Source organism: Dasypus novemcinctus, chromosome 30 (assembly GCF_030445035.2).
Source record: "Dasypus novemcinctus isolate mDasNov1 chromosome 30, mDasNov1.1.hap2, whole genome shotgun sequence".
Classification (NCBI taxonomy): Eukaryota; Metazoa; Chordata; class Mammalia; order Cingulata; family Dasypodidae; genus Dasypus; species Dasypus novemcinctus.
In genome coordinates, this window is record NC_080702.1 from 18446442 (window position 1) to 18471668 (window position 25227).

Genomic DNA, 25227 nt, shown 5'->3' on the forward strand with positions numbered 1-25227 from the left:
ATTTTCTATTTATCTGTAAATATTTTAAACTCTCCCTCATTTTTAAATTATTTTTAAAGATACATAAATCACCTAAAATGCTACATTAAAAAATATAAGAGGTTCTCATTTACCCCACTCCCCACGCCCCACCCCAACTCTTCCCACATCAATAACCTATTTCATCAGTATGGCACATTCATTGTCTTTGATGAATACATTCTGGAACACTACTACATAGTGTGGATTATACTTTACATTATAGTTTACACTCTCTGCCAGTCCATTCAGTGGGTTACAGCAGGGTATATAGTGTCCCACATCTGTCCCTGAAATATGATTCAGGACAACACCAAGTCCTAAATTGCTCCCATATCACAACTCTTCTTCCCTCTCCCTGTCCTCAGCAGCTCCCATGTTCACTGTCTTCACATCAATGATACAGTCTCTTCCATTGCTAGAATCACAATAATTCTATAGTAGAATATCAGTAAGTCCATTCTAAATCATACTATATTCCTCCATCCTGTGGACCCTAGAATGGTGATGTCCACTCCACCTCTAAATCAAGAGGGGGCTTACATCACACATGGCTCATGGGTGGGTTTCTCCTGCTTGCAGTTGTAGAGTTTTTGGTTCCCTTACCTGGTGGTTGACCACCCACACTTCCCTGTTAGCGGACCTGGGTAAGTCCAATTAACCAGAGAGCAGGTTTGCAACTCTGCTGAGCCTCATGGCCCAGCTGGCACATAAGCAGACCAGAGATTCAAGTCTTCTCAGCATACACCAACCCCAGTGACAACCACAGGTTCCATAAATTTTGGAAGTGCAGTTTTGTTGGATAAATAATGTTTGGATGGCAGTTTTTCTTTTTTAGTACCTTAAATATTTTGTAACGCTGCCTTTTCACCTTCATGGTTTCTCATGAGAAATAGGAAATTATTCATATTTAGGATCACATTTTTGTCATGAATCACTTTTCTTTCTTCTTTCAGATTTCTCTTTATTTTTGTCATTTGACATTGTGACTAAGTGGTGTCTCACAGTACGTCTACTACAATCTATTCTGTTTGGAAGATATTGCACTTCTTGGACACTTATTATTGTATTTCATAAAAGTGAAGAAATTTTCTGCCATTATCCTCAAAATTTTTTTATCCCTTTTCCCTTCCCTTCTCCTTCATAATGCATATATTGTGCCTTGCGCTTCCACTCAGTCTCTGCAGCACTCCTCCATTTTTTTCCTATTCTGTTCTTTACCTGTTCTTCTGACAATATGTTTTTAATTCAAATGTTTCTGAGGTCTTGGTTTATTTATTTGACTGTTCAAAACTGCAGTCGTATGCCTCTAGTGTAAATTTAACCATCTCAATTTTGCATTTCATCCCAATAATGTTTACATTTCTTTTATACTTTAAAGTTTTTCTTATTTCTCGTGTATTGCCTTCTTAATATTCTTCATCTCTTTATGAATATTTGCCCTCATGTCCCTGAATTGATTTGGGATATATATTTGAACATCTTTGATTAGCTGTACCAAATTTGTGTCTTCTTTGATCTTTTCTTTTTTCCTTTTTTATTTTTTTCTCTTTTTAATTTTTTTAATGTTACATTAAAAAATATGACGTATCCATATACCCCCTTACCCTTCACTCCACTTCCCCCACTTCAACAACCTCTTTCATCATTGTGGGACATTCATTGCATTTGGTGAATACATTTTTGAGCACTGCTGCACCACATGGATAATGGTTTACATTGTAGTTTGCACTCTCCCCCAGTTCATCCAGTGGGCCATTTGTCTCCTTTGATCTTTTAATTTGTTCTCTTTACTTACTCATTTATTTTCTTAGTATGACTTTTAGATTTTGTTGAAGTCTTAGCCTCTGAGCTAAGATATATTTTTTGAAATTTATTCATAAACAATGTAATTAATCCGAAGTGTAGTATAAATGACATTTGTTATATCATTGAGTTTTGCATTCATCATTTAAATCAATTTTAAGATATTCTAATTACTTCCAAAAAGAAAATCAACAAAAAATGAATGCAAAATAACTAACAATTAATAGTCACCTATCAGTCTAACTAACCTTCCTATGTCATACATTGCAGCTAGTCTATTTCCATCTCCATAATTTTTAAAATTTACATTGTACATAGGTGGAGTGAAATAATGTATAGTAATTTTGCTTAGGTTCTTTCAGTTAGCACGCTTCCTTTTTTTCACCATCGTTGCAATATAATTAGTATACAACTATACAGTATTGCTCATGGTTTGTTTTTGTTGTATATTTATCCAAATTTCACCCTGGTATTAATCTCTTGTAATATTAATATATGTTTGTTCTATTTTGGAGAAGAATATTCTTACATGTCCCGTATTAACTATATTTCTTTTTCACAAGTAGTCTTGGTATACTATACAGCCCCATGTGTTATTTGCTAGCTTTCCTTCTAGTGATATACATGACCTAGACTACCCTTTCAACAACTGTCATACTCATATGTTAAAGTTATTAGTTACGAAAACCTAAGATTAGCTTTCCCAATTTCTTTTCATTTCCACATGTTTACAAACAAAATCCTCAACAATATGCTTGCAAACCAAATCCAAAAGCACATTAAAATAATTATACACCATGATCAAGTAGGTTTTATCCCAGGTATGCAAGGGTGGTTCAAGCAAGAAAACCAATTAGTGTAATAAATAGCATTGGTAAATTGAATAAGAAAAATTGCATGATACACTTGATTGATGCAGGAGAGACATTCTATAAAATACAGCATACTTCCTTGATAAAAAAAAACACTCTAAACAATAATAGAAAGAAACTTTCTCAATATGGTAAAGTGAATTTATGAAAAACCTATAACTAACATTACACTCAATGGTAAAAGACTAAAAGCTTTCCCACTGAAAACAGGATAAAGACAAGGATGCCCACTGCCACCATTATTATTCAGTATTATGCTAGAATTTCCTTTGATATCTTTTGTGTTTTTCTGAATACAATAGTTTTACAAACCTAGTTTAATTAATTCCTAGATATTTCAGTCTTCTTATATCTATTGTACATGTATTTCTTTCTAAATTTCTTCCACAGATTATTCATTACTAGGATATGTTAATGCTACTGACTTTGTGTGTTGATTATTATCCTGTCACTTTCCTTAACCAATTTATTATCTCTAATAGTTTTGTCATAGATATTTCAGCACTTTCTAAATATATATGTCATTGATGTGTAGTGTAAGTTTTATTCCTCTTTCCAATTTGTTAATACTTTTCCAGTATAGTTTATCTAGCTACAACTTCTAGCACAATATTGAATAACAGAGGTGGTAATGGGTATCATTGTCATGTTCTTGATCTTAGTCAGAAATCTTTCAATCATTCCCTATTGAGAAAGATTTCGCCTCTGGATTTTTCATGTATGCCTTTTATCCTATCAAGGAACTTCCTTTCTAATGCGATATTTCTGTGTTTTATTAGGAAAGGATGCTAGATTTTGTGAGATGACTTTGTTCCATCAATTGTGATGACCATGCACTTTCTCCTCAATTTGTTAAGTCGGTGTATTACATTAATGTAAATTCTTATTTAATAGATTTTTAAAAATTTTTAAAGATTCATAGATCATGAAAAATGTTAATTTTGAAAGTATAACAGGATCCCATATACCCCCACTCTTCACAACTCTACTCTCCTACATCACCAAGTTCTTTCATCAGTATGGCACATTCGTTGCATTTGATAAATACATTTTGAGCACTGCTACACTGCTTACACTGTTTACATTGTAGTTTACACTATCTCCCAGTCCATTCAATGGATTATGGTAGGATATATGATGTCCTACATCCGTCCCTGCAATATGATTTGTACAACTTCAAGTCCTGAAAATGTCCCCATATGACACCTCTTCTTCCCTTTCCCTGCCTTCAGCAACTCCTGTGGCCACTGTCTCCACATCAAAGATACAGTTTCTTCTATTGCTATAGTCACAATAATTCTATAGTAGAATACCAGTAAGTCCATTCTAATCCATATTTATTCTTCCATCCTGAAGACCCTCAGATGGTGATGACCACTCTGCCTCTAAGTCAAGAGGGGGGCTTAGATCCTACATGGCTGATGTGTGCAATTCTCCTACTTATAGCTGTAGACTCTCTCAGTTCCCTGATGTGGTTTTTTACTATTCCCAACTCCCTATTAGCTGACATGGGCAGGTCCAATGAACTGGAGAGTAGTGCTGCAACTCTGCTGAGAATCATGGCCCAGCTGGCACACAGTCTGCCCAGAGATCAAGTCTCCTGAAAATACACCAACCCTACCACCAAACAAAGGTTATTAAAAGTGACAGGAGAGGTTCCATCTGAATTCAACTCCATCACACTCAGGAGCACAAATTCCAAAGTAGAGTCCACTGTCAAGGCACTGAACTCCAGAGCCATTTGTCATGACTGCAGGACATAGGTGTCTCCATAGCCCTCAGGAGCACCAGTACTTGGAGCTGTTTCTATTTTGGCTGTCTCAGATCCTGCTGAGATGTGCATAAGCACTAACCCTCTGATTACTTCCTAACTCACTTTGAAGTCTCTTCATCAATAAACTCATTGGTCTTTACCATTTCCCCTTTTTATTCAATGACTTTTTCTAGTTGCATCACCAGCTGGTGCTTGGTAGAAATCCCTCAATCTCTGGGAGTCAGGAGTCATGTCCCATGCTGAGGGAAGGTGATGCATTTACATGCTGAATTTGTCTTAGAGAGTGGCCACAGTTGAGCAACATGGAGGCTCTCAGGAGGAAACTCTTATGCACCCTTCTGTTCTTGGCCTAGTTGAAATTTCCTGCACTCATGTTCCTAAGCATAGTCATCAGGATCAAGGGCCCATCATTGAACCATTGTTCTTCACTGGTCTTTACCCTTCTTGTTCTATTGGAGAATGGGACTGAGCTCTCCAGGATGAGAACTCAGCATTTCCTCACTTGTCATATGAAATTCTACCCATTATGTCAACACCTAATGAACATCTGAACATATCTATATTCTCTATAGGCATGCCCTGGAGAACTCTTTTCCATCCATACATCCCCTGTCAATGACACTCCACACCAGTACTCCTCCTCTGCCATAGCTGGAACCCTGTGTGATCCAAAACTTCTTCAAAAGGAAGTCTAACATATTGCCAAATTCAATTGATAGGAAAATGAAATAGTAATGATTGTTTAAAGGTTAGAAATAGAATACATAGTAATTAAGAAAAAATAAAGGGCATTAAAAAAGAAAAATATCAGAATATATTTTTAATATGTTCACTTTCATCACTGTACTAGGAGTTTCCTTGTATGTACAGTGGCAAAGCAATCATTTCCATTTTCTCCTCCATGTTTACATTTTTTTTTATGTCTTCAAAGAAATTTTAGGTCACAGTAAAGTCACATATAGAATATAGGGAACTCAATTATACCCAATATCAAACACATGTCCCCCTTCTCTAGGAATGATCTTTTTACATGTGGATATATATTTTTTTGGAACTGATGTCCAGATATTGAATCATAGCTACCAACTATGGTTCCATTATGGTTTACATTAAACTTTACATTTTAGACTGTACACTTCTTTAAATTTTTAGTGAAGTTTAACATGACCTGTATCCATCATTCCATGATGGTATAGAACACCTCCATTGCCCCCCCAGTTACCCTTTCTTCCAACTATTGTATTCCTCTTAACCCCTCCCCTCAGGGTCTAGAGTGACAATCACGCTTCACTGCTTGAAGGAAAAGATTATTAGATACTTGCAACAATGCTGAGGGCTTAATACACTAGTCTGTCCTCCCCAGTTGGGAACCACCCATGCTCTCAAGAGACACACTGTCCTCTGTTTGAGAATATCAGTCCTCCCCAGGATGGGGTATAACATCTTCGTGTTCATCGTATGCATCTCCACCCACTGATACAATACAGTGTGGCATGGTGAGCACTCACACACTTCCTAGAAGTCTGTACCATATTCAATCTGTGGCAGATGTCCCCCATCAAACACCTTAAGCACAAGGGTCCAAAAAATTGATTTAGAAAATTTTAGCCTATTGATATAGAACGCTCTGAGACTAGAACCAAATGGAATTCTATTAAATGCCTTCCCTGAGCTCCTGGAAGGTGAGTTCCCAGGGAAAGGGGAAACATGCAAGGATTTTCCTGAACAGCTGGTTGCTAAGTGGCTTACTTGTATTACTCATAAATCCTGACAACAGCTTCAGAGCAATTTCAGTTTGGAAATATATTTATCAAGGTAGGGTCTCTGGACCAGTTTTATGTCTGATGACATGGATCCCATTTAAACTGCTCCAAAAACCAACAAGCTATTTATAAAATTATATGAGAAGTATTGCCAGTTAGGCTGAAAGTGACAGATTAATATGGAAGATAAATTATTTCAAAAGCAAAACAATGAATCAGAGGTCCAGGCAGAAAAGGATTTCTTAGGTCCAAAATAGTGGGTCTTCAAATTTTGAATTCAGAGAAATGAGGGGCCTATGAACCTGATATTCTGAATCATTGTCTTGGTTTATAGAGATGGTAGAGCCTATATCCCATCTATCAGGATAAGAATGTGCACTGTCCATCACTAGGATAACCTAAGCCTATCTCTACTTCAGTCCAGGTGAACAAACCACTTATTTTCAGACTAAATTCCCTCCTCAGAATGTAACAGAATTTGAACAACTCACTTTAAGACCTCTTTGGATCCAAGGAATCCTGTTATCCTTCCACTTACTTACATCTGTAATGGGAATATATATCCTGTACCTGCCCCAACATTGTATTTGGAGTCAAATAACTTCAGTACTAGTTATCACATGTTCACTGATGGAGAGGAAGCTTGACATGGAGAACTCAAACCCAAAAGTGATTTTGAGAAGACTCTGCACTCAGGATTATTACTGCAGTTATGTAAGTTTCTTTCTGTTTGGTGGAGGTGAATGTGCTTTGCATGTGGGAAACTCATACATTTTGGAACATTGAAGACAGAGTGTGTTATAGTGAAACATCAACTCAAATACGTATTTATCAATACCTCAGAAGAAATCTACCAATCATTCAATGATGATCTATTACCAATCTTGCCCAAGTTATTCAAAAATATGGAACAGGAATGAAAGATACAAAACTCATTCTATGAAGCCAACATCACCCTTAATATCATAAGCAGATAAAGATAGTATAAAAAAGAAAATTAAAGAAAAATATTGTGCATATATATATATATATATACACACAAAAATCCTCACCAAAATTGGAAAGGAAGTAATAAAACTTTCACTATTCATTGATGATATTTTTCTTTATCTGGAAAATCCTGAAAAATCCACAACAAAGCAACTGGAATTAATAAAATAGTTCAGCATAGTGGTACACAAAAATCAGTAGGGTTTCTATATTTCTATACAGTATTGATGTGCAATCTGATGAGGAAATTAGAAGAATATTTTAAATTTATAACAGCAAATAAAACATCAATTATGTATGGATAAACTTAAGCAAGGACATAAAGGACCTGAATTCAGAAAACTATAAAACATTGCGAAAAGAAACTGAATAAGACTTTTAAAAAATGGAATGGCATTATGTTTTCATGGATTGGAAGGCTAAATATCATTAAGAGTTAAAATCTATCCAAAGGGATTCAACACGAACTTAGAAAAATCCCAACAGCCTTTTTGCAGAAATTGAAAAGCCAATAATATAATTTATTTGGAAGTGTAAGGGGTCCCAAGTGAAAATTATCTTTAAAAAGAAGAATAAATTTGGAGGAATCTCACTTCCTGTCTTTAAAGCATATATCAAGTGACTTTTTACAAGGCTGTTAAGTCCAACAAGCTGTACCAGAACTGTTTCATCGACTCTTTGTGCTAGGAGAACTGGATAGTGATATCCTAAAGAAAGAAAGAAGACCCATCTTTCTAACCTTATACAAAATTAACTAAAAAATGAATCAAGGACATAATTATAAAAACAACTACAAAACTTCTAGGAGAAAATATAGGAAAACATCCTCAAGATCTTCAGATAGCCAATTTACACCCAAAACACAAGGAACAAAAGAATCCTCCTAAGGAGGTTGCCATGTGCCTTGGTATGTGACATGGTAATACAATTTCTAAGTATATATCCAGTAGAAATGAGATCAGTGACAAGAATAGACTTTTGCCATATGACCATGTTCATAAAGGCATTATTTATGATAGCAAAACATTGGAAACAACCCAGATGTCCATCAATTGAAGAATGAATAAACAAATTGTGTTGTATACATATGATGGAATATCATGCAGTGATGAGAAGAAATGAAGTTGTGAAGCATATGACAACATGGATGAATCTGGAGGACATTATAAAGAGTGAAGTAAGCAAGACACAAAAGGGTGAATACTGCATGATGGACTTTTATGAACTAAATATATTATGCAAATTCATCAAATTAATAAATAGAATATAGATAACCAGCAAATAGAATAAAGGTAGAGAATGGAAAGCTGATGTTAATCTGTGTAGAGTTGGTGAAAATTTGTAAATCTTTTGAAATGAATGAAAATCATCAGAACACATCATAGTGGTTGTGACCAGCAAAGCATTTATGTGGGTATGACAGTGGTTGAATGGGTAGGTCTGAGGTCATGTGTGTTTCTAGAAGGAAATTTTTAAAAATGTAACTTGGAACTTTACAACATTGTGAAACCTCATGTAAATACAAATATGGGTGATATCTCATATGTAGACTGTATTTACACTCATTACATCAACTCCATCTATTACCACATATTTACAATTGTAAACATATTAACCACTCTAAATACATTATGCATCAGATCCCTCATTCAACACAAATTCTATTTCCTAATAACCTACAGTACATAGTCTAATTCCATAAATCTACTTGTTATTTTTAGTTCATATCAGTGAGAACATGCAATATTCATCCTTTTGTGTCTGGCTTAGTGCACTCATGCCACAAGGTTCATCCATGTTGCCATGGGCTTTCCTAATTAATTTCTTCTTAGATTTGAATAGTATTCCATCACATATACGTACAAACTTTGCTTATCCATTCAATTGATGGGAAGATATGTTCTCATCTTATACCAATTGTGAATAATGCCACAATGAACATCAGTGAGAAAATAACTGTTCAGATCCATGCATTCTATTCTTCTAAATATGTTCTAACCAGGGGAAATGGCCGATCATGCAGAAGGTCTATATTTAACTTCCTAAGGAACTGCCAAACCATCTTTCTGATGGGTTGCATCATTTTATACTCTCACCGATAGAGAAGGAATATTCTTATTTCTCCAAATACTCTCCAGCCCTTGTAGTTTCCTGTTTATTTAATAAAATCTTATTGAGAGATATCAATCAAACATGAACAAACATAAACATTAAATGGATAATAAAAGTTGTAAACTTACACAAACAAATATGTTTATTTTCATACATCACCCACCAACAACTTGCATTTTTGTGAAACATATGTCAAATACTATGGAAGAGCATGGTCAGAATATTACTACAAACCATATTCGCTATCATACATTGTTGTATTTTCCTCCAACCCTCCTGGTTACTAACAGCCTGTATTAGTATTATATTTTTTGTTATAGTTCATGAGAGAATATTTGCATATTTGTTCTGTTATTCACAGTCCATCGTCCACCATAGGATTCCCTCTTTTATATAGTCTCATACTTTGTAAAACAATCATTCAAAGTATAATCAGCTGTGCCTCTCATTTTCATCACATAGTAGTGCTGTCGTCACTTTTTGAACATCTTCATTACACCGAAAGGAAAAATCCCGTATCCATTTATACCCCCAATGATGTCCCTTAGAATTGACGTATTTTCTTTGGCATTGATGCAAAACATGGCAATATTACTAGTAACTGTTATCTAGAATATATTAGTTGTAATTTTCCTGTTCATCAACATATCTTAACAGTTTGTGAAAGAATGTTCATATATATGATATTAACCAATACCTTCATCCACCCATGAAACCATTGGATTGTTCTGTGGGGACAGCAAAGCAAGGTCCCTAGAGGCCTGCAAAGCAGGCACCAAGGTTCACAGAAAGAATGTAGATAAAGAAGGAGGCACCCCTGCTCAAAGTTATGTGTTGAACAAACTATGCTGAGTATGGATAAGAAGTCTAAGAAACCTGTGTTATCAGAGGGTTAATAATAACAAAGAATAACTTGTGTGTTTGTAATGACCTAGAAACAAGAGGTTCCCATGAGAACTGCTGAATGCACTGTTTGTACTAAGGGTATAAAATAAACTACTTAATCAAGCCGGGTGCCTGAAGTAGCTGTTGCATTCCTGCATCTCCTCATGGTCCATCTGGTCCCCACTATTTTGTGTCTCTCATTTCCTCACCCTCTCACCATACCTCTCCTTGAACAGACACCCTGTTCAGTTGCAACTGCACTGCACGGGCCATGGCATGTGGCAACCAAACAGCGACCAGAGGCACAGGGAATTTTAAAGAGGCCAAATGCAACAGGTGATGAGGTCCTATCCCAAGGGAGGTTGTTGGTTGCAGCGAGATTGTTAAAGGGAAAGATGCATCATTCATGGCCCATATTCTAGAGGTAAGCATGGGACCATTAATCAGGTGTAAAGCATGCAGAATCACAACTCTTCTCAGTGCAGTTTGTATGTCTAAATGTTGAAAGCACTGTTGTCTGACTGAGGTTCTAAGGTAACCACCCAACAACTGAAACCGTTTTTAGATTTTGTTCAACAGACTTTTCCTTGGTTTTCAGAGGAAGAAAGTGTTAATGAGGAAACTTGGCAAAAGGTGAGACAGAAATTATGATACTGCTATACTATGGAGGGCCCAAGCAATATTCCAGTAACTAGTTACTTTGTAGACTTTAGTTCATGATTCACTAAATCTGGTTCATGAAAGCAAATGAGGCGCTGCCATTCCTCTTTCAACATCTCTGGCTACCACAGTGCATGGTAATGAAACTTTGTTAAAATAGTCTTCCACTCCTCCAGTAAACCAGATAGTAGTAAGAAAGATGAAGAAGATAACTGTGAGTCTTCTGTCATCATTCAACAGCAGCTGTCGCTGTTGTCTTTGAAGGATCAACAAGTGTTGCAAAAATCTGCCCGTCAGTCAACAATGCCTTACCCCTACCATGGGTTATCCTCCCCCAGTGTCTCCTGTAGCCATTGCCCACCTGTTCTATCTTCTTTACAGGTCAGTCTCTGGTCAACCCAGATGCAGGGCTATGCCCAGATGATGTTTCTGAATTTACTCTTTTTCCTGTCATAGAATGCCCTGAGCCCAATAATCCTGGCCAATATGTATGTTTGCTTGAACCCATTCCTTCCATGTTGTTAAAAGAATTGAAATCTGCTTGCAGCACATATGGGCCCACTGCTCCATTCAGTTTCTCCTCAGTAGAATCAGCAAGTCAAGATCTTCTTTGTCCCAAAGACTGGATAGTATTGGCTAAGGCCTGTTTCACAGGTGGACATTATTTATTGTGGAAAAGTAAATGGTTTGAAGAATGTAGTGCTCAGGCAGAACATAATCTGGTCCATACAGTACCTATTCCTTTATATGTGTTTACTAGAACTGGAGCTTATGAACTTTTAGAGTTGCAACTCTTATACAATTCACAGGCAGAAGTGCTAAATAAGGCCCTTGTTAGTGAAATCATGCTTGTAAGAAAACTCTCTGTTAAAATGGTAAGATAAGGAAACTATCCTGGCAGACACTGTGCAAACCCCCTGCTGCCTACATGATAATGTGGCTGTGGGCTTGTGGGGGCTGATAGAATTAGGCTACTGGAAGAGGAGGAAAATATGGCAACACAGATGTTTTCTGTTTTGTTTCCATGTTGATACTGATTGGACCTATTAAATCAAAATATTAAATTAGTACAAAATTTTTGTCAAGGTATTAAAAGGAATTTTTAATTTTAAATCAATAGTTTTCTCTGCACTTCAGGTCTCAGTGTAGTGTTAAAGAGTAGTAATCCCAAAAATGCCTGTTAACTCTGTCTAAACAGCTAAATAAAAGCTTAACTGCATTTATGCTGCTCAAGTTATATTAAATGATTGATGATTACTAATAAATGTGTTTCCAAGAACAAGCTTGCATGTGGCAGGCAACATGGGTTCCAGAAGAAATCTTAAAAGCATTAAATTCTAAGATGTGAAATGATGGGGAGCTTAAAAACAGCTAAAGCAAATAAGTAAGAATCATGGGGAAAATTGTAAACTTTGTTTCTCTTGGTATCTTGTAATTGTTTTTGTGTTTGTTTGTTCAATGTCAGTGGATATTTGACACCTCTGGAGAGTAATATAAATTGATAAATAAAAATTCCTAAAAGAGTTCTATTCAAATGACCCAAAATTAAATAAGTCCTTATATTAATACATAAGTTTGAATGCTAATAAGATCTCTACAGTGATAAAAATTGTAAGTCTTGATTAATGAAATTACTATAAGTCTCTTCATAAAAAGTAGTTCTTGCCTAAATTGAAATGAATATTTTTCTTCACAGGATAAAATAAAGGATGTAAATCTTAAATGAATATTTTAAAAAAGTAAAAAGTTTGTGGGAGTGCTAACAAAAATTTCATGTTTGTTCAAAAAATGTATTTTGTCCTGAAAGAAGATGGTGAGTTTTCATAAAATCAGAATGTACATACACAGGATAGGACTTGAATGCCTGTGGCAAGTTGTAGAAGTTATTGTGGTAACATTAAGTGAGGGAATGTGCTCTGTGAAGGTGAAATTTGTCTTAAAATAAAATAATTGTAGTCAATATGGTTATAAATAATTATAAGAAGTTTGTGGAAGCATTATTTAAATTAAAGTGTTTAAATGGCTAATTCCAAAAGATCATTATTAAGCAAAAAACTGAATTGATTATAATAACTAAAAGTGATTTTATAACAGAAAAACTTATTGGTAGCCAACCTCCCCTGTCAACTTGTTTCTATAAGATGGTTTCTAGTATTGCATGCTACTAGGTATTTGAAATAAAAGATATATTTGCATATAACCAAACTAAATCATTATTTTGACAAGTTTGTTTAATGTTAATGGTAATACGTTGTAAGAGATTTGCTGGAGACAGTTTCCAAAATCATTTTTGTAACTTATGTATACAAGATGTATAGAACATGTTTTTATAATACAGAAATAAAAATTAATTACTCTATCTGTAGTTGGCACTGGAGTTTAGTGTATACCCAGGGTACCTGAATCTCTGGACACCATGTGATAGCCAGGTCCTGAACCTCAACAGACTTGCAACTCCTACACTCTAGTTTATTGGACTTACCCCACTCAGCTAACATGGAGGTGAAAAAGATCAACCACCACACCAGGGAGCCAAGAGTGCCTACAACTGAAAGCAGGAGGATTGCATCCAGCATCCATGTGGAATTTAAGTCTTCTCTTGATATAGATGTGGAGTGGACATAACCATTCTAAGGTCCACAGGATGGAGGAATAGAGTATGGATTAGAGTGGACTTACTGATATTCTCTTCATGAACTATTGTGATTAGTAATCTAAGAAAATATGGCATTGGTGTGGAGAAAGTGGCCATGGTGGCTGCTGGGGGTAGGGAATGGGAGGAAGAGATGTGATGTGAAGGCATTTTTGGGACTTGGAGTTGTCCTGGGTGGTGCTACAAGAACATTGTATGTCCTCCCATGGCCCACTGGGTGGACTGTGGGAGAGTGTGGGCAATGGTGTGGACTATTGACCATGAGGTACAGTGGTGCTCAGAGTTGTATTCACTAAATGCAATGAATGTCTCATGATAATGGAGGAGGTGGTTGTTATGGGAGGAGGAGTGGGGTGAGGGGGTGGGGGATATATGGGGACCTCATATTTTTTTTTAATGTAACAAAAAAAAGACAAAAAATTTGTCATATTCTAAGTTGAATGGAAAGTGTTTAAAAGTGTTATAAAATTAAAAGGATTATTTAACCCTCTGTTAATTAAAGTTGTATGAGAAAAAAGTTCATATGAAAACTTAAGAGTGTATAAATTTACCAATGCTTCAGCATAATATTAGACAAAAGTACAATGTGGTTAATTATGGTTTTAATTATTATAAAAAATATTATGTGTCACAGAAACAACCTCTTATCATAAAGTAAAGTAATACCACTGCAGTATGTAGCAGTCCAAAATATTACTTTGTTGCAAGAAATTAATATCCAACTGTGTTCCTAACACTTTGTTTTAAAACTTGCTAAGACTTTCTTTAGTGTCTTCTTAGACAAGTCAAGCCAGCCTGCATTCGCTGATCTGTGGAAAACCCAACCATGAAATTTTACAATGCTTCCCCAAGGCCATGTTTGTAGCCCCACCATCTTTTGACCTGGTGGTAAAAAATCTGGCTGTGTAGAAGAAATCTGTGGCTGAAACCCTACTGATATTACCTTAATCAGTAATCCTTTTTAAAAGTAAAATAAACATTAGAGACAATAGTATTTGATCTTAAAAGCCTAAAATAGGCAAACAATTGGTACAGGCTGCAAGTACCCTGCTGCTCTATCAAATTCTTAAACGTTATTTGGTTGAGTAAAACAAAACTATACTTTGCTGTAATTGATAAAATAAAATGTTTTCTCATATTAAGAGTTTTGTAATATTTGTTGGAATACTAAAAATCTTTTTTTTTTAAATTTTTTTATTTTTTATTGACTTTGTAATAATATTACATTAAAAATATATATGTGAGGTCCCATTCAACCCCACCCCCCCACCCCCCCTCTCCCCCCCCCCAACAACACTCGTTCCCATCATCATGACACATCCATTGGATTTGGTAAGTACATCTTTGGGCACCTCTGCACCTCATATACATTGGTTCACATCATGGCCCATACTCTCCTCTATTCCATCAAGTGGGCCCTGTGAGGATTTACAATGTCCGGTGATTACCTCTGAAGCACCATCCAGGGCAGCTCCATGTCCCGAAGACGCCTCCACCTCTCATCTCTTCCTGCCTTTCCCCATACCCTTTGTCCATTATGTCCACTTTTCCCAATCCAATGCCACCTCTTCTATGTGGACATTGGATTGGTTGTGTCCATTGCACCTCTATGTCAAGAGGAGGCTCAGATTCCACCTGGATGCTGGATGCAATCCTCCCATTTTCAGTTGTAATCACTCTAGGCTCCATGGTGTGGTGGTTGTCCTTCTTCAACTCCATCTTAGCTGAGTGTGGTAAGTCCAATAAATCAGATTGTAGGTGCTGGAGTCTGTTGAGGCTCAGGACCTGGCTATCACATTGTCAGTCCAGAGATTCAAATCCCCTAAATATATCTTAAACCCCAACATTAACTGCACCTCCAGCACATTAGCATGAAAGTCTTATGAAGGGAGATCCCATCTGAGTCCAGATTCATCACACATAAACACCATTTCCAAAGAGGGGCCATCTGCCCTGGTAGTTAACCCCATCGGCCATGACCATAACTCCCATGGGTCTCTTTAGCCCTCAAAGGAACCAATATCTGGGGGTTGTATCTGCTTTATCTGTCTCTCTGACTCTGCTCAGTTGTGCATGAGGGCAAACCTTCTGCCAGCCTCCAGACTCTTTTTTAGAAACTCGTAGCCATATAAACTCATTTCTCCTTTCCATTTCCCCCTTACTTTAGGTCAAACAGCATTTTAAAGTCATGGTATTTTATGTAGACATGGATATTCTGCTGATCCGCATTGAACCTTCCGTATAAGGTCATTTTCCAGTTGCATCATCAGTTGGTAGTTGATAGTGGTCCCTCGTTGCCAGGGAGGCTCATCCCCGGGTGTCATGTCCCGCGCTGGGGGGAAGGCATTGCATTTACATGCTGAGTTTGGCTTCGAGACTGGCCACATTTGAGTAACATGAAGGCTGACAGAAGGAAATTCCCAGGCACAAAGTTGCTCTAGGCCTTGTTCTTATTTTGGGTTTATCAGCTCACAAGCATAGTCATTAGCATCTGGGGCTCACTGTTGAACCCTCAACTAAAAATCTTTTATCCCTCACTTAGATATTAAAAACATTGTTATGTGTTAATTGAAAAAAGGTCCTTCATGGGAACTAAAGGCCCTCCAGCAGGCTGCTATAAAAATTTTTTAAAAGGGGGAGGAAGAAAGTGGACATTGACTTAGCCTGTGAATTGGATGTGGCCAGCACTAATATTGGCTTTGGGTGGGGTTTGTGGCAAAAGCATCATTCTAAACAAGTACCCTTCAGGTTTTAATCATAATTCTGGGAAAGAGCCAAAAGTACAATATAAAAAATCAATCGTGTGCATCATAAGAAACCCGGCTGAAACCAGCTCATGAACATCACCCATGAGTGTCCTTTATGCTCACTCCAATGACTGTAACATCGGACCCCTCCTGCTCTTGAGAGGGATGAGGTATGTTTTCATTATTACAGACACTGCATCAGGACATATGCATAACATCACTCGAGTCCATATGGCATTATATACCTGGGCACATCACGTTGATCACACACACACACTTCCATTTCATGTCAGGAGGAGGTTTTGTGAGCAATGGCTTCATCAGCCCACAATGAGTACTCCAGTGAGAACTTTGGCAATTGGTAGCTGCCACACATCATATTAACATTACAAATCCTGGAACTACAAACTTGCAGCTTGTGTCTGCTTATGGACTTAGGGCCTGTGTGCCATCCCTGTATACTATTGTAGCAGGAACTGTTAACATTTCAAAGGTAGAAGGGTATTTTTATGTGCATTGTTTGCATTGTGATTTAACGATGTTACTACTGCTAATTGGGTTGATGATCTCTTGATAGTCCAGCAGTCTACTTTTTTTATGCTTCCCCTGGTATAGTGACACTGGAGAGAGAGTACTGCAAATTATCCAATAACAATTAGACCCCCAGTGCCCTCGAGTCTTAGGTTTAATTGTGGCCAGCATTATCACACTTTTAACAGTCATTGTATGCTCCATTACTGCTGGACTTGAGCTTTCTTAGAGTATTCAAAACACACATTTTGTTAATTCCTTAGCACATAATACTTCTGTAGCCTTTCATGACCAGGAACAGATTGATCACAAATTGGAACAAAAACTTAATGCTTTAGAAGAAATTGTAATCTTCTTGGGTAATCAACTTGACACTTTACTATATCAAATGCATTTACAGTGTCATCCTCAATATGTTTTTGTTTGTGTTACCCCTGTATTATTCAATGATATAAGGTGGAATTGGACTACTGTCCACCTCCATTTTCAAGGGATTTGAAATCAAGAAAATATTAGCATAGATTTACAGAGCCTGCATTATGAAATCCTAGCCCTTCACTTGGTTCATCTCACTATCTTAAATCCTGAAGCTATTGCTTATGGTCTGTTAAACAGTTTTCATAATTTTGCCCCTTGTCACAACTTTGGTATTTATTAGCCCTGGCCTGGCCTGTCTTTTGTTACTTCTCTGGTACCTATTGCCTATAATCTGTGCACATTTACTATGGCAAATATATTGCATGCAAACTGAAAGCACCCAGTTAAGTCTAACTCAAAAAGCCTTGTGGCATAATAAGATGTGAATACCCCCCATGAAAAAGAGCTGCCTAGGACAAATTTACTGTACTCACTGGCTGGTAGTCAATGACAGGTAAGAGCCTCAGAGGAAGTCAATCTAAGACAGGCACATTCATAGCTGGCAGTCTTTTTCTTAGTTTATAACAAAAAAGGGGGATATATGGTGAGTTCTGCAAAGCAGGGTCCCCTGGCCTGTAACGCAGGCTCCAACATTCACAGAAAGAATGTAGATAAAGAAGGAGGCACCCCTCAAGAATGTAGATAAAGAAGGAGGCACCCTTGGCCAAGGTTATGTATTAAATAAACTATGCTGAGTATGGATAAGAAGTCTAAGAAAACTTTGTTATCAGAGGGCTAATAATAACAAAGAATAACTTGTGCATTGTAACGACATAGAAACAAGAGCTTCCCGTGAGAACTGCTGAATGCACTGTTTGTACTAAGGGTATAAAATAAACTACTAATCAAGCTGGGTGCCTGAGGTAGCTGTTGCACTGCTGCAGCTCCTTATGGACCACCTGGCCCCTGCTATTTTGTGTTTTGCATTTCCTCACCCTCTCACCTAACCCCTCCTTGTGACTTTGCAGACCTTGTTCAGCTGCAACTGCACCATGCAGGTTGTAGCATTGTGAATTCCCTATATTATTTTCTGGCTTCTCTTCAATTGACATTTAAACCCACAGACTACCTATTTCAGGGACAATCTCATTTATAAATCAGCAGTTTTATTGAAACTCACTATAATGTGTTGCCATCAAATCTATTCATTTCCAAACTGTCTTACAATACTTTATTAAATATTCTGTATACATTAAGCATCAGCTCTCAGTTTCAAACCCCATTCTATTGCACAATAACCTATATCGTAGAGCTTAACTTTTGTGAGCTTGGTCATCCTATTCAGTTCATGCTGGGAGGCCACACAAAATTTTTGCTTTTGTGTCTGGTTTATTTCATCAACAAGGGAAGTCTTCATGATTCAGTCTTGTTGTCATATATATCCCAATTTCATTTTTTCTTGCAGCTGAACAATATTCCATCTTATATATATACTATACTTAATTTATCCATTCATCGGTTGAAGGACACTTGTGCTAGTTTCTTATTTTAGCAATTGTGAAGAATACCGTTGTGAATATGAGTGTTCAAATGCCATTTTACATCCTTGTTTTTAGTTCTTCTGAAAATGCCTAGTATCAGGATTCCTGGATCTTATGACAATTTTATATTGTGCTGGTTGAGCTACCACTAAACTATCTTCCACAGAGGGTTCACCATCCTACATTTCCACCAAAATTGAAGGAGGACCTTCTTTCCCCATATCCTCTCTAGAACTTGAAGTTTTCTGGTTTTTTTAAAATTAATGGCTGTTCTATAAGGTGTCCAAGTATCTCATTGTAGTTTTCATTTGTATTTCCCTAATAACTAGTGATGTTGAACATTTTATCATATGCTTTTTATCCATTTGTATTTCCTCATGGAAAAATGTCTATTTAAGTCTTTGTCTTTTTAAAAATTTGGTTTGCTTCTCTTTGTCATTGAGATGTATGATATCGTTATATAACATGGAAAGCAAACCTGTGTTAGATATGCGATTTCTGAAGGTTTTATTTCCCATTGAATAGACTACTTTTTCACCTTCTTAAAAAAATAATTTAATATTTGACCTTCAGTGCCTGGCTTGCTTCACTCAACATAAGGTCTTCAAGATTCATCTATATTATCCCATGTGTTTAATACTTCTTTCTTACAGTTGAGTAATATTCCATTGTAGGAATATACCACAGTTTGCTTATCCATTCATCTGTTCATGAACATTTGGGTTGTTTCCAGCTTTTGGCAATACTGACTAATGCTTCTATGAACGTTGGTGTGCATGTATCTCTTTGGCAGCCTGCTTTCAACTCTTCTGGCTATATAACCAATGGTGGGATTGCTGGATTATATGGCAGTTCTATACTAAGCTTCCTGAGGAATTGCAACCTTTCCTCCCCAGTGACTACATCATTCTACATTCCAGACAACAGTGGATAAGCGTTTCTTTTCCTCCACATTCTCTTCACTACTTGTAGTTTTTTTAAAATAGCCACTTGTCTAATGATTTTAAATGATATCTCATTGTGGTTTTCATTTAAACTTCCTTAAAAGCTAGTACCAACTAACAAGGCAACTAGAAAAAGTCCTTGACCAAAAGAGGGAAAGGTAAAGACAAATGAGTTTATATGGCTCAGAGACTTCAAAGGGAGCTGGGAGGTCATTCCAGAGGTTATGCTCATGCACATCTTGGCAGGATCACATTGACTGTCAAAGTGAATATTTTCTCTAATAGTGGAAACATCTAGATCCTATTGGCAGGGAAGACAGCTCAGGAGTTTGGTGCCCTGCCAATGGAAACTACTTGGGAATTTATGTGCCCCAGTGTGACAGAGCTACACTCAGTTGTGATTTTCCTCCATGTGGCCCTTCTGCCCCTTCCATTTGAACTTATAGTTAGTGCTAGAGTTGACAGTTTTATGTCCAAAAGACTTCAATCTTTGGAACTTTCATTTGACAGCTGGGCCTTAATCTCAACAGAGTTAGAACATCTACTTTCCAGTTCACTGGAATCACCCAGGACAATTAATAAGTAGATGATGATGGACAATGGCCATTGAAAGGAATAGAGAGTCTGCAACTGCAAGCAAGAGAGTCCTGTTCATCTGCCCATGGTATCTAAAGCTTCATCAAAATTAGAGGTGGAGTAGGCATCACCATCTCAGAATTCTCAGGTTTGGAGAATCAATGATGGACTGTAGTAGACTTTCTCAGATTTGGAGAATCAATGATGGACTGTAGTAGACTTTCTGCTATACTCTTATTGTAATTCTAGCAATGGAATAACTTTTATCATTGATTTGGAGGCAGTGACCACTCAAGGTTCCCATGGGAGGAAGAGGGAAAAACAGGTGTAACATGGGGACATTTTGGGGACTTGGGAATTGTCCTGAATGACATTGCAGTGATAAATAGCCATTATATATATCTTATCACAACTTACAAATTTGTACAGGAGAGTCTCAACACCAATGTAAGCTATAATCCATGCCTAGGGGCAATGGTCCAAAATGTATTTATTAATTATAACAAATGCACCACACTAATAAAATATATTAATTTGGAGAAATGTGGGAAAGGGTTGAGAGAAGGGCATATGGGAATCCCCTATATATTTTATGTAACATTTATGTAATCTAAATATCTTTTTAAAATGTATACTAAAAATCATTTTTTTAAATGTTTATTTATAAGACAGTCCTATTTACCTATTTTTTTTGTTCCCTCCTGTACTTTTGGTGTAAGATCCAAATAATCAACACCATCCACAATATCTTGAATATCCTTCCTTACATATTCTCCTATGAGTTTAATTATTTTAGTTTCTATCATTAGGTTCTTGATCTTTTCTGTGTTCATTTTTAAGGTGTGAGATAAGGGTCCCCTTTCTTTCTTTTGGATATAGATATCCAGTTTTCACAGCACCATTTGTTGAATAGGTTTTTCTGACCCAGCTGGTAAGTGTGACAGCACACTTGACCATAGATGTGAGGATCTATTTCCAAATTCTCTGTTATATTTCATTGCTCAATCTGTATATTTTTATGCCAGTACCATATTGCTATTACCACTATAGCTAAGTAATATGCTTTAAAGCCAAAAAGTGAGTGTCCTCCAACTTTCTTTTTTAAAGATATTTTTACTTATTCAGACCCTTATCCTTTCAGATAAACTTGATAATTCTGCTTTCCAGTTCTATAAATAAGGCTGATAGAATTTTTATCATGATGTCAATAAATCTGTAGAACATCTTGAATAAAATTGACATTTTGAAGATATTTATGCTTCCAACCCATGAACATGGAATGCTTTATATTTCTTGAGGTCAACTTTGGTTTCTTTGAGCAATTCTTTCTTGTTTCTAAATACAGGTCCTTTAAAAACTTGGCTAAGTTTATTCCCAAATAGTTTATTTTTTTAGGCATCATTATAAGTGGAATTATTTATGTATCTAAATTTAGTGCCCCAAAGTCATTGACACACACTGGCAAAACTGAAGTTAGGAATAGACATCTCTTCAATAATATTTAGAGACTTCGACACACCACACTTCACTTTGGAGAAAATATCTGAGCAAAGCATAAATAAGGAAATAGAGGACTTGAATTGTAATATAAATGAACTAGACCCATAAGATATTTATAGAGCTTTGTGACTGGTTGATATTATAGATGAATTTCAAACAAGTTATTGATTACTGATCATTTTTGTAAAGTGTTATATTTCTATGCATGTTACACCATTTGATCTTATTAGATTTAGTTGAGATGTCTGATTAAATTAGGTTAAGATTAGGGTTTGGGTTCAGTCATGTCATTGGAGTATGACTCAGCATTAAAACCAAGCTACCTTGTTCTGATAAAACAGCCTCTCACCTATAACTACACACAGAGAAGAAGAACATGGAGGAAGAGAGAGAGCTCATTCAACAGGATACTGTGTCCCTGGAAAGAGAGATGTGCTTGACAGTTTACAGCTGACCTTGTGAAGAGTCCAGAGCAGGTGAGCACAGAAAGAAATGAGCCCTGGGAAAAGTGATGAGTCTTATGCTCACCTCCAGCTGAGATTGGAAGAAGCTGAGACCACAGAGTCTGAAGAGGAAAGAAGAAGACTTAATCCTCACAGTCATCACCTGCCAACTATATCAACATATAGCAACTGACTTAGGGTGAGAAACTACTTTTTAAGTAACCTTGAGTTGAACTCATTAGGGCCTTATTACTGTAAGCACCTACCCCAAATAAATACCCTTTATAAAAGCTAACAAATTTCTTGTACTTGGCATCAGTACCCTTTTGCCTGACTGATAAAAGCAGTACGCTACAAAACAGAAGGATGTACATTCTTCTCATGTGCTCATGGAGCTTTCTCTATGTTAGGCTATATGTTGGGACCAATGACATAATTCATTAAGTTTAAAAACATTGAAATGATAGAAATCACTTTTGCTGATCATAGTATTTATTTTTTTCTTAGTCACCAGGAGCTGAACCAAGAACGTCCCATGTGAGAGGCTTGCATTCAACTTCTTTTTTTTTTTTTTGCTTGACAGTTTATTAAATATACTACGTTTGTACCTTATTCTGTAGTTTTAAAAATCATTCACACATAGACTTAGTAAAAACATTATTTTATAGAAAACCATCTGCAAAACTAAAATGAAAATAATATGCGCACATATTAGATGACTGCTGAAATGTTAGGAACTATTTTAATTTAATCTGTACAAGTGCTTAATGAAGATAATCATGAACTATTAGGTGGCTTGTTTTCTTACACCTGACCTCAAACTATGACTTCAAAAGTGTTCATGTTGAGCTGCAGATGCAAAAATGTCCATAATCAAAATGTTCACTCTAACAGTGTTTGAGAAACAAGACAAAATAAAGAGTGTTTTTCTTTTACAGATATTCTCTAAATCTATTCTCTATTCATTCTCTCCTCCACTCAGAAAATTAGTTGTGTAAAACTAATGATGAGGCAAAGAACGAATTCCTTTCAAAAACAACTGGCACCTATTTACAAAACAGGCAAAGGGAGAATTTTAAGTCAGTTTTTCTGTAGAACTGGTTGGAAGTGCATACAGCTGAGTGGCAGAACATAACTTCACTTCTACAAATCTAAGTCCTTTCCCCTCCCCTTCCTTTCTGGAAGAAACACATTTTTAGGATCTGGACTATAAAACAGCATACAATGCAAAGACAGAAACAAAGAAGTTTGCAAATTCTTTATATTTCCAGCTGTTGAGACAAATATTCTTGAAAGCTGAGGTTACCTCTAGCAGCGGAACCAGAGCCAGCTATTAAGCAGCCAGAATGCTACAGTAATTGAATACATGACCATTTCTCTTTTAGCACGTTCTTTGTTCTCCTCTTCTAGAAGTTGTAGACGTCTGTTTAGCTTGATTATCTGTCGTCTTAATGAAGTTGCATCTACAACAGCCATGTCATCTGAAGTTCCTTCAATTGAAGTATCCATATTTGAAATGCCATACCTGACGTTGTCATGATGAGGATTACAAGTGGCGGCAGCAGACCCACCACGCAACACAGGTATGGTATCATTTCTGACCAGTTGTCCATTTTGGCGAACAGCATTTTCACTCATAGAGCGCTCTCTTTTCAGCCTGCCAACTGTACGGATTTCTTCATTTTGAGGGGTTGGAGGAGGTCTTTCTAAATCCAGAAAATCTAGCGGTCTTTCACTTAGTGTAAGTACACGAGGTGGTGTTTTTAGCGCCAGAGGTTTAAAGGGAGTTGACTGAATAAGGTCAAGATCTGCTGGTCTTGAAAATGGAACATCTTCATTATTTCCTGCTACAACAATCCTCTCTGGAACCTGCATAATTACACTAGCATTTGCAACTCCTTCTTGGAATCCTTGTTCCATGTCAGCATTTGGTGGTGCTACCTTTAATTTTTCTGGGACCCTCATTCGCTGACTAATACCTTCGGTGTATTCCATTTCATATTGAATTCGACTAATTTCCGCCATCTCAGCAGCAGTGGGAGAAGGAAATGCTGCCCCACTCACCAAATGTGTACCAACTACTGCTTGCTATTTGGCATTATCTGCTCCTGGGCTTCATATTAAATCCTTTAACTTGTGTCAACGTGTATGTGATGGATTTAGAGCCACTTTTGTTCCCCTGGGCCCGCTTGAGGGTCCCCGGCGAGGGCCGCCGCCCGCCGGCTCCCGGGGCGCTCTCAAAGGCCGTTGCGCACGAAGCGCAACGTCCCGAGCGCACGAAGGCGCCCGGGCAAAGCACCGGCCGGAGCGGCCCGCAGCGGGCCGGGAAAGACGCAAGAACCGCCGGCGCTGGCCCCTTCCCTGCATTCAACTTCTTGAGGCACATCTGATCCCTGCTCATTTGGTTCTGCTCATTGTCTGCACATTGTTTTCTCTTGTCTGCTTTTGGTTTTTGCTCAACATTGGCTCAATATCTGCTCATTGTTTGTCTTCTTTAGGAGGCACTGGGTACTGAACCTTACCTCCCATGTGAGAGTCCTCAACCGCTTTAACTACATCTGCTCTCCAATCAGTACACTTTTAAATAATCATTGGGTCAAAGAAGAAATCACAAGAAAAAATTTTAAAAATTTCTAGAAAAATGAAAATGAGAACACAACACATCAAAATTTATAGTATACAGAAAAGCCCATACTGCAAGGGAAATTTACAATGCTGAATGTTAAAGAGCTAAAGTCAAAGACCTTACTGCTTACCTGAGATCTAGAAAAAGTACAGCAAGCCATTGCCAAATCAAGTGGGAGAGAACTAATAAAGATAACAGGAGATATAAATAAAATGGAGGAAAAAACAAGGGAACCAACAGAACAAAAATCCAGTTCTCTGAGAAGATAAAAATTTGACTGGATTGAAAAAAAAAGAAGTTATAAATAAATAAAATTTAAAAATGAGGGAGATATTGTCACTGACTTTGGAGAAATAAGGGAGATCACAAGTAAATACTAGGAACAACTGTATGTTAACAAACTAAACAGCATTGATGTTCTGGGCAAAT

The 25227-nt window shown here is 37.0% G+C and overlaps 1 pseudogene; it reads right to left on the bottom strand.

Annotated features, from left to right (window-relative positions):
* Positions 1 to 22749: 22749 nt before the first annotated feature.
* Positions 22750 to 24377, bottom strand: LOC101440860 (mitochondrial fission factor pseudogene; annotated as a pseudogene).
* Positions 24378 to 25227: the final 850 nt, after the last annotated feature.